Raw genomic sequence first — 14487 nt, 5'->3', positions numbered from 1 at the left:
TAGGGGATTAGAGTATAGGGTTCCATTATACCATATGCCCATTAGGGTATATGGGAACTCTGTGTACCTTTCCCTCGATTTTTTCTGTAAACCTAAAACTGCTAAAAAAAAAAAAAAAAAAAAAAAAGCCTTATTAATTTTTAAAAATCGTGGATAACCATGTCAGTAGGCGAAAACAACAGGTGTCCATAATACAGGTCCGTAGCTGCAGGTGGTGTCCACTTGAGTAATCTGCGTGTCTGGGGGTGACTATGGAGATGGGAAGAGAAAATAAAGGTGAATGCCCTTTGCATATTTCAGTATTTGAGACCAAGGTCATTCACCGCTTCTGGGCACACGGTTTCTCTTTCCTCCTAAGATACGCTTCTCCAGGCCCCCCTTATGACTTTGCAGGTGCAGAGAGACTTAGCCAATCAGGAATGGACAGCCCGTGACGTCACCAGTCGCCAGGGCCTCCCGGAGCCCAGCGCGCTGTGGCGCCCTCTGGCGGCGCGTGGGGGAGCTGTATCCGAGAGCGCGCCGATGTGGTCCCCTGACTCAACCCTTTGCAGCGTCCCGTGCGAGACCCCTCACGCCCCCTGGCGACTCAGGTCACTTTCCGTCTCCACATGGTCAGCGCTTGCGGGAGAAACTTGGCCAGGGGACAGAAATACCGAGAGAAAGGGAAGATCAAAATTCCCCGGCATCCAATCAGAGACAGGCATTAACTCAAGAGGCATCCAATCAGATTAGCGGATCCAGCCAACTAGCCCAGGCATCCAATTAGATGGGGCAGAGTTGCCATGACGACACGAGTCTCCATCCGGGAGGCAGGTTTCTTGGGCTCGGGTGCCGAGCGCCACCTGGCGCTTAGCAACTCTTGGCCACCTCCTCCGGCCGGCGTGTGTGTTGGTTGCAGGCAGCCAATAAGAAGGCGCCACGCCTCGTGACGTCACCAGTTGCCAGGCAGTCCGCTGGAGCGCGTGAGCTCGCGCGCGAGTTCGCGTGAGCTCCCGCGAGCCCGCAGGCGGGTCGCGCGCGCTTTCTCTAGTGCGGCCGGTTGATGCGCATGCGCTCGTATTTCTTATTTCTTTTTTCTTTCTTTTTTTTAGGTCGAGGTAGCCATAAAGGGCGGGAAAAGGCTGAGGCGAGAGGCGCGAGGGGAAGGGTCCAGAGATGAGAAACAGCGACCATAGTCAGGAAGGATGGAGGGGGTGGTTATAGAGATGGAGGGACAGAAGAAGAACCCGTGGTCACAGGGGACCCAGGCAACGGTAGTGAGGACGCCGACAGAGAAGACCACCGAGGGGACTGTGTCCGCGGTGGAATCAAGCATGACGAAGAGGATCGTCGGAGGCAAAGGGGAAAGTAGCAGAGACAGAGAAGGCAGTGAATCAGATCGAGGGGAAAGCTGCGGAGGAGATGGAGGGAGAGATGGAGGTGAGCAGAGACTGAGGGGACTGAGACGAAGACGGCGGGGGTCCTGGACAGAGACCCAGGGGTCTAAGAACGAAGGGAGAGAGACCCCGAGGACAGTGATGGAGACAGAGAGAACAGTGTCGTGGAGAGAGGGGACAGTGAGAGAGGGCAGAGAGATAAAGGGGACCGCGGCAGGTCAAGAGAGGTGACAATTGCAGAGACAGAGAAGACAAAGAGACAGAGGACAGAGACAGAAGGTGGAGATGACGGAGAGTAACACAGGGAACAGTGACAAAAACAGAGGAGAAGGGGCCAGGGACAATAGTGACAGAGGCCAAGAGAGCGATTGCAGAGCGAGGGGCAGAGGGACAGTAACTGTGAGACACAGAAAGCAATGCTCGATGGGGACCAGGGTGGGAAGGGGACACGGAGAGAGTGACGGGGACAGAGACAGAAGGACAGTGTAGAAACGGAAAAGGCACCGAGAGGAGGAAGGGGAGAGGGGCAGGGCCAGAGGGACTGGGGACCGAGACAGAGGCTGGCGGGGCGGACGTCCTGGAGACGCAGCGGGAGACAGCTGGCATCGTGTCTCCTAGAGGAGGGCGGAGACGGGAGGAGAAGGTGACTGAGACACAACAGAGAAAGACGGGGGCACGGGGAAACCGAGTCACGGAGATGAACTGAGAGACAAGAGGAAGGAAACGAGAGGGTCAGACTCACCCAAGGCCCAGTGAGAGGAAGGATGACAGATGGCAGTGACGATGGGCCGAGAAGACCCGAGACCCACCCCCCAGCCTACGAGCTGATCCCGGGGAGTCCCCCCAAAAACCAGGGAGGTACGAGCTGCCACCTTTATGCCACTTTGGCAAGTTGTGACCTTGATTTGGGATTGTGTTTTGAAAGGTGTCCACACAGATTCTAGATTTGTGACCGTATTTCTGAGTCCCCAAGTCATCTGGCTTTGGCCCACAGTAGACATAGCACAAAGAGGCTGCAAAATGGCTCTGTTTTCATTCATTCATTCCACAATTTTTTTTTTTTTTTTTGGTGAGGAAGATTGGCCCTGAACTAACATCCGTGCCAGTCTTCCTCTATTTTGTATGTGGGACACTGCCACAGCATGGCTTGATGAGTGGTGTGTAGATTCATGCCCGGGATCATCCGTGGGATCTGAACCCGAGAACCTCTGGCCGCCAAAGTGGAGCACGCAAACCCAACCACTATGCCACGGGGCTGGTCCTCAACAAATATTGAGGACTTGCTATGTGCCAGATGCTGTTCTGGGTGCCAGAAATGTGCCCAAATCAAGGTCACAACTTGCCAAAGTGGCATGAAGGAGGGAGCTCATGCCTCCCTGGTTTGGGGGGACTCCCTGGGATCAGCTCGTAGGCTGGGGGGTGGGTCTCGGGTGCTGTGCACGAGCTGGCAAGTCCATTTTACTCTCTGAGACTTTGTTCCCTTCTCTGCCCATCTGTTAAGCAGCTGTGGACAAAACAAAGGACGTGCCCCCACGGGGCTTTCAACGCAGCTGGCGGACAAATAAATATATAACGTCACGTAGTGTTGAGTGCTAAGGAGAAAATTAAGCGAAGCCAAGAGGACAGAGGGATGGATGTTGTTAGTAGCAGGCCAAGTTATTCAGATCGACCCTCCCCCTGAAACAACTGAAAATGCTGGACAAAATTTTCTTTTTGAGTCATTGAGGGTCTCGCAAGGTTTATCAGGCCGTAACTGGAGGGAAACCAAGAACCCAGAGAAGGCATCATACTGAGGGAATCTTATGGTCCTGACAAGTTGGAACTTCTATTTTGATGGCTTCTTAGATGAGGGGAATAGAAAAAGCTCAGGGTCTGGGGCCAGCCCGGTGGCACAGTGGTTAAGTGCACATGTTCCACTTCGACGGCCCAGAGTTCACCGGTTCGGATCCCTGGTGTGGACATGGCACAACTTGGCAAGCCATGCTGTGGTAGGCGTCCCACATATAAAGTAGAGGAAGATGGGCACGGATGTTAGCTCAGGGCCAGTCTTCCTCAGCAAAAAGAGGAGGATTGGCAGCAGTTAGCTCAGGGCTAATCTTCCTCAAAAAAAAAAAAAAAAAAGAGAGAGAGAGAGAGACATGAAGAACAGAGTGAGAGAGTCTTATCTGTGTTTATTCTGAGTCTCCAAGAGAGAAGGGAGTGAGAATGTGACAAAAGGAATATCTAAAGAAATAATGGTGGATTTTTCAAGTTTTCCAAATATGATGAGAAACTCTAACCCAAAGATTTACGAAGCCCAATGAATCATAAGCAGGATAAATATAAAGAAACCCACACCCAGGAACATTATATTTGAAGAAAACCAAAGGCAAAGAGGTCTCAATAGCAGCTAGAGAAAACAGGCATCTTCCAAAAGACCAATAGTTAGCTAACAACAGACTTCCCAAAGATATCAGTGGAAGCCAGGATAAGATCAATGTGCTGATAGAAAATAACTGACTTTTTTTTTTTTGGTGAGGAAGATTGGCCCTGTGCTGACATCTGTGTCAATCTTCTCTATTTTGTATGTGGGATGCTGCCAGACAAGACTTGATGAGTGGCATGCAAGTCCGCGCCCGGGATCTGAACCCGCAAACCCCAGGCTGCTGAACTTAACCACTACACCACCGGGCCAGCCCTGAGACTGCCAATTTTATACTCAGTGAAAAATAAAATTTCAAGAATGACATCAAAATACATTTTTGGGTTAAAAACTGGAGAGTTTACCAGGAACAGCAGATCCTTCGTAAAGAACATTCAAAAGGATATAATTCAGACAGGGAAAAAAATGACCCCAGTTGGAATATCTGAGCTGCAAGAAGAAATAAAGAGCAAAGAAAATAATAACTTTGTGAATAAATCCAAGCAAATTCTGGCTGTGTGAAACAGTAACGACAGTAACAATGATATCCTGTATATCAAAGAAAGACAAAATGCAAACACATAAAACACGTATGTTAGGAGGGGTCATGTGGTGTAAACTTTTCTAAAGTCCTTGTATTGTCTAAGACGTAAGCAAAGGTGTCAATTCATTCCAGGCTTAGTTAAGTTAGTTTGCAAGTTTTGGTTTCTAGGATGAGCGCTAAAAGAAATAGAATTTATTATTTAGAAACTGAAATGGTAAAAGTTAAGGCATTTGAAAGGAAAGAAGTGAGAAAAAAAGAAAAATAGAGCAGGTAGAATAAATAGAAAAAGCAAAAAGATAAGACAGTAAAGTTCAACTCAGATATAACCATAATTTTATTACATGTATGTGGACTCAGTACTCCCGTTAAAAGACTGACAGGCTGGATTTTTTTTAAGATCCAAGTGTGGATATTTACAAGATACGTTTAAGATATAAAATCTAGAAAAGCTGAAAGTTAAACAATGGAAAGAATGGAAAGGGATGTATTGTGTAAATATCAAGATAAATCTGGTGTAGCTATAAGTATTGGATGAAATGTAATTTCAGGCAAAAAATTACTAGAGATAAAGAGATATTTTTTTAAAGATTTTATTTTTTTCCTTTTTCTCCCCAAAGCCCCCTGTACATAGTTGTATATTCTTAGTTGTGGGTCCTTCTAGTTGTGGCATGTGGGACGCCACCTCAGCGTGGCTTGATGAGCAGTGCCATGTCCGCACCCAGGATTCGAACCAACGAAACGCTGGGCTGCCTGCAGCAGAGCGCGCGAACTTAACCACTTGGCCACGGGGCCAGCCCCCTAAAGAGATATTTTAATGATAAAAGGTTCAACTCACCAGAACGTTTTGAAAATTTTAAATTTGTGTGCACCTAACAACATAGCCTCAAAACATATAAAGTAAAAATTGACAAAACTTTGAAGAAAACTAGACAAATCAACAATCATAGTGGGAGATTTGAACCCACTTCTCAATAAATGACGGCATCAAGGGAAAAAAATCATTGAGGATACAGAATATTTGAAAAACAAAAATTTGACCTCATGGACGTTTCTGGAAAACTGTAACCACCAGCTTCAGAACGCACTTTCTGATCAAGCACGTTTAGAAAAACTGGCCCTATTTGGGGCCGTAAAGAAGTACCAACAAATTTCAAATATTTGAAGTCAAACGGACTATGTTCTTTACCACAATAAAATTGTTATAAATTGATAACAAAAATATAACTTTAAAAATCCTCATGTACAAATTAAGAAATGCTCTTTGAAAGAGCCCCTGGTTGATGATGAAGTCATGGAGGGGCCGGCCCGGTGGCTCAGCGGTTAAGTGCACTCGTTCCCCTTCAGTGGCCCCGGGGTTTGCCAGTTTGGATCCTGGGTGTGGACATGGCACAGCTTGGCAAGCCATGCTGCATCAGGCGTCCCACATATAAAGTAGAGGAAGATGGGCACGGATGTTAGCTCAGGGCCAGTCTTCCTCAGCAAAAAAAAAAAAAGTCATGGAAATTAGAAAACCTTTTGATCTGTATGATGACAAAAATACTGTATACTAAAACTTGTGTGATGCCATCCTTAGAGGGAATTTTTAGCATTGCATGCATCCATCTCAAAGAGCTAGAAAAAGAATAACAAAATAAACCTTAAAAAAGCAAAAGGAAAAAGTTGCAATAAAGAGGAAAAGAATTAAATAGAAAGAGAACATACCATAGACGTGACCAACTGAACCAAAAGTTGGTTCCTTGAAAAGTCTAGGAAAACTGTCAAACCTCTAGTGATGCTGATCAAGGAGAAAAGGAGAAAAGGTACAAATAGCCAACATCCGGAATTAAAAAGGGAACAGGAGCTTCAGATGTTAACAAGGTGAAAATTGGATATTAAGAACCATTTGATGCTAAAAGATTTGAAAATATAGATGAAATGGACAAATCCCCAGAAAACTATAACCCACCGAAAATGGCTCAAGAAGAAACACAGTATTCAAGTCGTCCTAAAACCACTTAGACAAATCGAATCAGCAACTTTTAAAAAATTAACTACAAAGAAAATTCTGGGTTTAGACGTCGTCACCAGCAAGTTCTGCTAAACATTTAAGGAAGAAGTAATCCCGATATGGTGCAAACTCTGCCGGAGACTAGACGAGGGGTCACCGTCCAGCTCATTTTATGAGGCCACTTTGATACCAAAACCTGATAAGGGGAGTATGAGAAAAGAAAATTACAGGCCGATGTTCATTGGAAAAATACTAAATAGTAAAATGAATGCAAGGGCACCCGTGTTCTGGTTTTCCCCATAATGGCTTCTTGGCAATATTAAATTTTTTCCAGAACCATTTTGGAGAGCCCATACTCTGCTGGTTCTTGAACACATGCTTGGTCTGCCTCCTGGGTGACCCAGTATTGGTTCCAGGGCAGAAAGAAGAGCAGGGCATGGAGGTGAGGGGGTGAGCGTGTTTGGGGTGTTTGAGGAACAGAAAGAAAGCCAGAGTAGCTGGAAGGAACATAATGAATGAGAAGGAGAGGGGCACAGAGGCAGAGGCCAAATTGTACACAGCTTTGTGGCCATAGTGAGATGTTTCTTTTCTGTCTTTCTTTCTTTTTTTTTCTTTCTTTCTTTTCTTTTTTTTTTTTTTTTTTTGCTGAGGAAGATTGGCCCTGAGCTAACATCTGTTGCCAATCTTCCTCTTTTCGCTTGAGGAAGATTGTTGGTGAGCTAACATCTGTGCCCATTCTCCTCTATTTTATGTGGGACGCTGCCACAGCATGGCTTGACAAGTGGGGTGTAGGTCCACACACAAGATCCAAACCTTCAAACCCTGGGCTACCAAAGTGGAGTGTGCAAACTTAACCACTACGCCACCTGGCTGCCCCGAGATGTTTCTTTTTTATTCTAAAAGGAAAGGGAAGTCATGGCAGGACTCTTTATTTGTACAAACAGCTAACGAAGCCAAAATTCAAACACTTCTTCAGACATTTGCTGTGCATCTTGGGCAATTCCCTGGACCCCTCTGATCTTTAGTTGTCCCAAGTGTGGGAAGAGAGAAAGAGAGAGAGAAATAACCCAGGAAGGAGATTCAGGAGACACTGAATTTTCCCCCATTTTACACCCTCCCTCCAGTAGATCCCAAAAGGGGGGCCGAGAGATTTCCCTCAAAGGAGCTAAGAGTGGTTTGATCCCGAAGAGCATTTTGCAGCTTCCACAGAGACCTCCTGCCTTAATTCCTCCTTCCAGTCATTTGTCTCCGGCCTGAATCAAACAAAGCTGCCTGCAGGGCCGGGCGGAGGGACCCTGGACCCCGTGCACACACCCTCTTCTCTCCTCCTCTTGGACGTCTGGGTCGGGAGCAGAGCTGGACCTCCGGACCCGGGGCCGACTCCAGGCCTTGAGAAGCTTCCCTGAAATTGTCCACGAAGGTTTGTCTGCCGTGTTCTTCTCTCGGGAGACGGTTCCCGGCTCATCCGATTCTCAAAGGATTATTCCACTTGCAAAGGACAAAACTGCAATTCAAACTGGCTGGAAAAAAAGCTGGGGGGGAGGATTTGTTGCCTCCTATAAATGGGAAGGCGCGGCTGGCCCCAAACTCCCAGGACGGGTCCAGCGCTCACGTGCCGTCCCTCTCGGCTTTTCTGAGCCCTGACGTCCCCTGATGGGCCACCTCCTCCTCCTCCTCCGGGCCCCCCGCCCCCCGAGGGTGGACTGAGAGCCTGTGGCCCTCTCGGGGCCCCCTGGGGGACGCAGGCTGCTCCCCCGTCTTCAAGTCGACTGATCAGCAGCCTTATTCCCCTTTTCCATCCAACCGGACATGCTCACGGGCCCTGGGAATTAGGGATCTTTGGGGAGCCATCATTCCACCTCCTGCAGCGGGGATAACTGCTGAGGGGCCCCCACAGGGCAGTCACCACGGTCTGAGCCCGGGGTTAGGGCAAAGGTCAGGGTTAGGAGGGTGTGGAAATGGAGGGGAGGGGGTTTACGTTTAACTGAATACTTACCACCTGTCGGACGCCAGGCTTGGAGCGTCACCTACAATCTATTTACTTTTTATGACAACCCTGTTAAAGGCAGATGAGCATCCCGTTTCACATATGAGAACACAGAAGCTCAGCGGCTGGCCCGGTGGTGTAGTGGTTAAGTTCATGCTCTCCACCTCGGCGGCCTAGGGTTCTTGGGTTCGGATCCCGGGCGTGGACCTGCAGACCATGCTGTGGTAGGCGTCCCACATACAAAGGAGAGGAAGATGGGCACAGATGTTAGCTCAGGGCCAGTCTTCCTCAGCCAAAAAAAAAAAAAAAGAAGAAGAAGAAGAAGAAGAAGAAAACAGCAGCTCAGAGTGATGGAGTGACTTGTGTCACACAGGGAGCTGGGGGCAGAGGCAGGATTTGAATTCAGGCCCGTCTGCCTCTAAAGGACATTTAAAAGAGAACCTTAGGTGTGTATTCACAGTTTGCATGCATAAGAATCACACCTATTTCTTCCCTTTTAGAAAATCGTTTTTCAATTGTCCAAGTAACGTACGGAGAGATCGTCCTCGCTTTTTAAAAACAGCGTTTCAGATGACGCTACGGTCCCCTTTGATCGGCTCCCTCCAACCTGGGTCTCTTCCCCGGAAGTAACCAATGTTATCAGTTCACGGTGGATCCTTCCAGATCTTTCTGGAAAAGTGTGCACATATATCTAGTAATAGAGTGTACGCATAGTACTGTCGAGTAGATGAGTAGTATTGTTGTGAGCGTGTTTTAACATAAATGGGACCAGACTGTACATAGTGTCCTGCCGCTTGCTTTTTTAACTCAACAGTATGTCTTGGCAACCCAGCCAGATTTATTTAAAGAGCTCTGTCCCATTTCTTGAAGAGCTGCGATCGCATTCCAGAAACTCCTGTTTCTTTCTTCATTCTCCTGGGGCTGGACAACAGGGCTGCCTCTGGCTTCTCTGCTCTTGCAAACGCCGTTGCCGTGAACATCTTTGCACAGGTTCCCCTCAGGCACACGTGTGTTCCCCTGGGGTCACTGAGGAGAGGTGGCATCCTCAGGTCATGTGGGTGTATTCGTTTTAATTTTAATAAACGTTTCCTGTAATTTTCAACGATTGCTGTCTAACAAATACCAGAAATGCAGCAACTTCGAACAATAATCATGCATCATTGCTTCTGTGCCGGCTGATCTAGCCTGGCTCGTCTGGGGCTGCCGTGCCACGGGCTGCAGGTCCGGCTGGTTCAAGGCGGCTCCGGGGGTCTCATCCTGGGGCCCAGGCCAAGGGCGGGTCGGCCACCACGGGAAGCTTCTCGCGGCCAGAGCAGAGATGCAGGGGGCTAATGACAACTCGCTGGGCCACTTAAGTCCTAGACTCAGAATGACACCCTGTTGCTTCCACCCACATGCCATGGGCCAAACCGAGTCATGTGACCCGGCACAGAGTTAAGGGGCAGGAACGTACCCCCCACACATGACAAAGGCATGACGGGGGTGCACGCCGTGGACACACACTAGTTTCCGCTTCCACGAGCCAGGGGACCGAGGGCCTGCTAGCCACGTCCTCATCCACCCTCAGTGCATCAGTCAACTCAGTTCTTCCCCGTCCTCTGCGGAAAATATCTGCTGACTTTTTTTTCCAAAATGCTTTCACGGCTGCTGTCAGCCAAGAGGCAGCACAACCAGAGGAAAAGCGCCGGGTGGAAACTGGAGGCGCCTTCGCTCATGACCCGTCTCTCCGTTCCCTGTGATTTAAAAGGCGCTTCCTCCGTGCACAACCCAGCTGCTCCACCTGTCAACGCAGCATGGGACTCGAGCCGTAGAGCTCAAGGTCCGAGTCCCAGAAGCTCTGTGCGTGTTTTCTGTGACTTTGAACAAATCACTTAATTGCTCCCAGTTGCCCTGATCCCGGCGACAGCACAGGGTCAATAAGCTCTGCCTTGTCTACTGCACGTAACAAGATTCCTCTAAAATCTCATGTAAACAATCAGCACTGAAATACGATGCGCTGCGGGTTTAGCCCCTTCATTTTAAAGTAAACTGACAACCCACGGAGGGGAAATGAGAGGGTGTGCTGGGCTCAATGAGAAGGCGGAGTCAGGGGGCAGTCCCTCAAGGTGGCGGTCAATTCTGTTACACTTGCAAGTAGCAGGACCCCAGTGAAAACAGGTTTAAGCAAAAAAAAAAAAAAAAAAAAGGTGGGGGAGAGAGTGCTTATTTCTTGGTTCATGTAACTGAGAAGTTCAGGATGGGCGTCGGCATCAGGAATGGCTGGATCAGGCACCCAAGCATTGCTGTCAGGAACATGTCTCTCCGTTTCTCCCCTCTGCTTTCCCCAGTGTTGCCTTCATTCTCAAGCAGCCTCTCCTGTATACAGCATGGTCACCAGGTGCCTTCAGGGAAAATTACAAAACAAATCAGAAAAAGAGGCCCCTGGGGCCGGCGCAGAGGCATGTGGTTAAGTTCTGCACTCTGCTTTGGTGGCCTGCAGTTGGCAGGTTCGCATCCTGGGTGTGGACCTAGCACCGCTCATCAAGCCATGCCATGGCAGTGTCCCACGTACAAAATAGAGGAAGATTGGCACAGATGTTAGCTCAGGGCTGATCTTCCTCAGCAAAAACAAAACAAAACAAAACAAAACAAAACAAAACCCTGGGATGGACAGATTACAAAACACCACTAACTCTGGGTGGATACATTTCAAACAGGCATCTCTTCCTTCTGGCTGGGACAGTGTTGTATCTGGGACACAAGGTTTGGCAAGAGGAGCACAGGCTGAATTTGCGCAGAGCGCAGATTGCCCAAACGTGGGCAGCAGCCCTCAGCGTAGCAAGATGGTCACCGGCAGCTCCAGGTTTCCTTTCTTCCAGCCCCAGGATCCAACTGACACCTTTTCCCCAGTAACCCCAGAAAAGGTCCCGAGAGTAGTTCTCATTGGTCGGGAGGGGCCAGGCCTGGGTCCCGTCCCTTCTCCTAATGCCCGGGATGGGTTAGCTGCTGAAAGGACATGGATCAAAAGTAGGACAGGGGGAGCTCCCAGAGGAAAATGATAGCACCACTGCCAGAAGGAGGAGGAAGTGTGCACAGAGGAGGAAGACCATGGACCCCCAACTGCACCCCCTCAAGGAGATTTCAGTCTAATGAGGGGAAAAATAAACAGGGAGACTAACTAGAGACTTAGAATTTGGATTTGGAAGAGCAAAGATGGTATCTATTTAGAGTCCCCTATTTGTTTATTTTTAATTTTTTTTAAGTATGCTTTTTGGTGAGGAAGATTGGCCCTGAGCTAACACCTGTTGCCAATCTTCCTCTTTTTTTTCTCCCCAAAGCCCCAGTACATGGCTGCATATCCTAGTTGTGAGTCCTTCTAGTTCCTCTATGCGAGCCACCACCACAGCATGGCTACTGACTAACAAGTGCTGTGGTCCCGTGCCCGGGAACCGAACCCAGGCCACCAACACAGAGTGCATCAAACTTTAACCACTAGTCCATTGGAGCTGGATTATTTATATAATAATCTCTGATTATTTCTTTCATATGAATTCCTAGGAGTTGAATTACCGAGTCATTAACAACATTTGGCAGCAAAAGCAAAAATGATTTCCACATTAACCATTTCCTTTTGTTCCTTTCGATAAAGCCCAAGGGCGTAGCATGAAATAGCACAGTGACTCTTTTCTCTGCCCATCAAATGAGCGACAAATGTTTTCAGTTCACCCGCATGCCAGGGAGAGCGCAGCAAGCAGACGTTCGTGCCCCTACGCGGTGTCAGAATGTAAATCGCTACCACCCTTTTGGAAAGCGACGTGGCCGTAGACGTCAGGCGCAGGAAAAATGGTTATGCTCTGAAAGCCTTGAATCCACCTGCACGTCAAACAGAGACTTAGACACCAAGATGCTCATCGTGATGTTATTTCTAATAGTTTTTTTTTTTAAATGAAATTAGCAGGGCGTCCAACTAGAAGGGAATGGTTAAGTTAACTATGCCACATCCACACAATAGAATATTACACAGCCATTGAAAATGACATTTTGAAGAATATATGTTAGCATGGAAATGTTGGCGAGGTAACGTTCGGTGAGCAAAAGCAGAATGCACACATTTTTATACGAAGTATGGATGTAACGATGCTTTTAAAGACTGAGTGGAAATGCACCAAACTGTTAAAGAGCGGTTGTATTTGGGAAGTGAGAGTATGGAAATTTTTTGTCTGCTTTTCTCTGTTTCCCACCTGTTGTTTCACGATCGTGATGGCAACAGAATAAAGATGCCCACGTTCTAATGCCTGGAACCTCTGAATATGTTGATTTACGTGGCAGAAGGGACTTTGCCAATGTGACTAAGTTAAGGATCTTGAAATGGGGAGGTTATCCTGGATTAACCAGGTGGGCCCAATGTAACCGCAAGGCTCCTTATAAAAGGGACACGGGGGGCTGGCCCAGTGGTTAAGTTCGTGCACTCCACTGTGGTGGTCTGGGGTTTGCAGGTTCAGATCCCGGGCACGGACATATCACTGCTCATCAAGCCATGCTGTGGTGGCAACCCACATAAAATAGAGGAAGACTGGCACAGATATTAGCTCAGCAACAATCTCCCTCAAGAGGAAAAAGAAAAAGAGGGAGACAGGAGGATCAGGCTCATGATAACAATATGCCAGTGGAAGCAGAGGTGATGCAAGGCCACGGGCCAAGGAATGCAGGCCGCCTCTAGAAGGTGGAAAAGGCTGGGGGACAGATTCTCCCCCTGGAGCCTCCAGGAGGAGCACACCTTGATTTTAGCCCCGTGATACTAATTTTGGACTTCTGACCTCCAGAACTGTAAGATAATAAATCTGTGCTGTTTTAAGCCACAAAGTTAGTAGTCACTTGTTAGAGCAGCAAGAGAAGACTAATGCAATCATGAATTACTTTCCTTTAAAAAGTAAAGCTTAAAAAAATAAACACAGAGAAAAAACACACATTATAAGTGTCCAGCTCAGTAAATTTCTATAAAGCGAGCATGTGGGTGGAACCAGATCAAGAAAGAGAACATTCCTGGCCTCCCAGAAGCCTATGCATGTTCCCTTCCAGGCACCACCTTCCCCCAGAGGGTACTCACCCTCCCACCCTCAAACCCCAGAGATTCTTTCTGCCTCTTTTGCGATTGGCTCCTTTTTTCGTTCAACATAACGTTTGTGTGATCCAGCCACTTTGCTGCACGTGATTATCGGTCGCTCATTCTCGTTGCTCTGGGGAATGCCGTTTTGTGACTATGCCACGATCTACTCATCCATCCTATTGTGGACGCACATTTGGATGGTGTCAGGTTCCGGCTGTTAGGAACAGCTCCCCGTGAAAGCCTTTGTCCGAGTCTTTGAGTGAACACGTGCATGCGTTTCTGGTGGATAGACACCCAGGAGTCACAGGGGAGCAGATGTTCAGCGTTAGAGGATGCGAGCTGTTTTCCAGCGTGGTTCTACCAATCTGTGCTTCCACCAGTCATGTGAGAGAGTTTGCCCGGTTTCTGTTGGTTTTTCTGATCTTTCCTTATAGAGCGTGTGAAATAAATAGGAGAAACCTCAACTAAATCGGAATCAGAAGGTCTGCAGGGGAGCTCTCATGCCCTAGCAAACATCATCAGTTACACCAAACCGGAAGAGACTGACTCTTGGATCTTTGGCAGGAAGTAAAACTACTACTGAAGGAAGATTTCTCTCCCACCCGGCAACAGCCCAGCAGATGAGAAACCCCACAGCCCAGCCAATGAGAAACGCTGCAGCTCAGCCAATGAGAAACCCCACAGCTCAGCCAATGAGAAACCCCACAGCTCAGCCAATGAGAAACCCCACAGCTCAGCCAATGAGAAGCTATTGTTACCCCCAACTATTACTTTCCCCCAATGAACTTTCCTTTAGAACAGCCCCCCTCCCCACCTTTTTCTCTGTAAAAACAGCCCGCCTGCTTTGTTCTCTGGATTTGCCTATGGTTTGCCATAGCATGTGCATCCTGAATTGCAATTGTGTCCGCTATTCCCAAACAAACTCACTTTGAGGATAAAATACCAGGCAAATTTGCTTTTTAAGTTGACAATTAGAAGGAACCCTTTACATGTTGTGGATAAGACTCTACTCCGTCTGGGGTTTGCCTTTTCACTTTCTTAACACTGTCTTTGATGAGCAGAGGCTTAATACAGTCTAATTTATTAATTTTTTTCTTTATGGTTAA

The sequence above is a fragment of the Equus caballus genome, chromosome 10 (genome assembly GCF_041296265.1).
Source record: "Equus caballus isolate H_3958 breed thoroughbred chromosome 10, TB-T2T, whole genome shotgun sequence".
NCBI classification, from domain to species: domain Eukaryota; kingdom Metazoa; phylum Chordata; class Mammalia; order Perissodactyla; family Equidae; genus Equus; species Equus caballus.
Note: the sequence above shows the minus strand (reverse complement) of the source record.